The following is a 2,500-nucleotide window of genomic DNA, read 5'->3' on the forward strand; positions in this document are numbered from 1 at the left end:
ATTTATCGAGTTGTTTTTGAATTTCCTCAAAGAAGATGCATTGATCTTTGGTCTTATTTGGGGAATAAATATTGACAAAAACAAAACTATATCCCTGAATGACACCTTTCAAAATAATAAATCTTCCTTGCTAATCTTATTGGCGTTCTTCAATATCACAATCGAAATTCTCCTTAACCAAAATCATAACCCCCCTACTGTGCTCCGAACCATGACTGAAGAAAATGTTGCCCCTCCACTGCGACTTCCAAAACTTTTCGACGTCTGGAGTACTGTAAGTTTCTTGTAAAAAGATAATATCGGATCTCTCTTTTGTTAACCAGTAAAAAAGTGCCTTTCTTTTGTCAAAAGAGCGAATCCCCCGAACATTTAGAGATAGAATTCTAAAATTTAAATTCCGTTTTGTGAATATTCAAAGAGTCATTTTAGTGAAGAGAACGGAACAATAAATACGTCAAGAGGCATCTGCATACATGAAGCTCAAGCCATGGGTGCACTGCATGTCCCTCACACAAGAACAATATAAAGTTAGCCCGCTAAAATGCGAAAAAGAAAACAAAAGGCACAAAGCAAAACTACGACACATAATTACATCGTTAAAAAAGTAGCCAGCGAAAGCTGTTAAACATAGAGCTACTAACACAAAGGGTCTTGCAATCCTCATAACACCTAGTAACAATGCAAACAAAAAACCCCAGTTCTTGGAAAAAAAAATGCAAATTTGGTAAAGAAATAGTTTTATACATGACCTGAAGTTTTAGATTTTACGTTTTTATATTTGAACACCGTCAATAAACAACTTATCAGGCTCCGCCCTACTAAAATAGACGGTCTTACCCTCTTCTTTTGCCTTTTTAAAACGATGCATCTTCTTCTTTCTACGCTCTAGAATTTCTTTTGGAAGGTCTGGTGAGATTCCAAAGTTTTTACCTTTCAATTTCTTCGCCTTTGACATGACCTCCTCACGAATAGGGTATCTTAAAAAACGCGCAATTATTTGTCTCGGCTTTCCAGCAGAGGAAGTCCGCTTCCCAACTCGGTGCACCCTTTGAAATTCTATATTATCAGCATCTTCCACGCCGAGTTCGGTTCTTAAAAAATCAACCAAAACCTCCCTCGTGTCTTCGTTTACATCTTTTTCTTCTTTAATTCCAAAGAAACGAAGATTCTCACGCCGTTGATAAACCTCCATATACAGTTTCTCGTCTTTGAGAAGGTGAACTTGACTCTGTATTTCTTGAAAATTCTTCTTGAACGACTCTCTTTCTGCATTAGCGAAGTTCAAACCGTCCTCAAGCTCTTTAATCTTCGTTTCTGTCTCCTTCTTATTAAACACCTCGAAACTTTTGACCTTAACTTGAAGGCTACTTACTTTCTCGTCCACTGATTGAATTTGATCTTCTAATTTTTGTAGCTTTTCTAACACTTGGTCTAGTTTTGGCATTACCGTCTCCGCCATGTTCAGCAAAGTGAGCACCTCATCCGACTCGCTACTACGCTCAGAATCTGTGAATGATACGTTATGTTTTATCCTTTTGTCATCGGGCGAGAAGTTTTCTTCATTAGAGGATGTTGAGGAGCTTTTCCACGTTTTCCTTTTAATATTTTTGGCCATGTGCCATATCCAAGAACGGAGCTAACATAAACACGTCTACTCCACCATCTTGCCCGACCCAATCATGACAAGATAGTTTCGTTTTTGGATCATGTTCGCAAAAGGATAGGTTCTGCTTTGTTGACATTATGTTCAAAGTTTACTTTAAAGATGAATAAAGCGCTATGTCCTTGAAATGTTTAAATTCTCCATAGCAGGAACAGAAACGTTTTCCAGATTTGTTATAGTAGCCCATATCTGGACCAAGCTTTTTCCTTTAACTCAAATACGCAAAAAAGTGAACAATGTGATCCAGTGAACACAGAAAAAGGCGTGCAGAACGTCGCAAAAAAAATAATAAACACGAATAATTCTCAATGTATGAATAGGTAGCAACAATCCATGTTTTACAAATCCATGTTTTACAAATCCACCTTTTACAAATCCATGTTTTACAAATCCCAGTCCATGTTTTACAAATCCATGTTTTACAAATCCACCTTTTACAAATCCATGTTTTACAAATCCAGTCCATGTTTTACAATATGCCGGCACCACTACCCTGCACCCCCAAAGTATGCATTCTCCCTCAACACTTAACTCATCCTTCCTATTGAAAAATGGCATTGTTTCTGGGGAAAAACCAGAGGGCCACCCTGTCAGGATATAGTGCCTCACCTTTGCTAGCACAGGGTCTCTGCTAGTGCCTTTCCTAATCTGTTTGGAAGTTACAGGACCGTTGTCAATAGTTTTCATAACGTGTATAATGTCACCCGGAATTGGAGTGTCTTTGGGGGCTTTAGGTAGGGGTTGCCTACTGAGGCCATCTGCATGACCATTTTCCTGTCCAGATTGGTTTCAAGGTGTAATTATATGCTTGGAGCATAATAGCCCATCTTAAGATTC

Source organism: Montipora capricornis, chromosome 9 (genome assembly GCF_036669925.1).
Source record: "Montipora capricornis isolate CH-2021 chromosome 9, ASM3666992v2, whole genome shotgun sequence".
NCBI lineage: Eukaryota > Metazoa > Cnidaria > Anthozoa > Scleractinia > Acroporidae > Montipora > Montipora capricornis.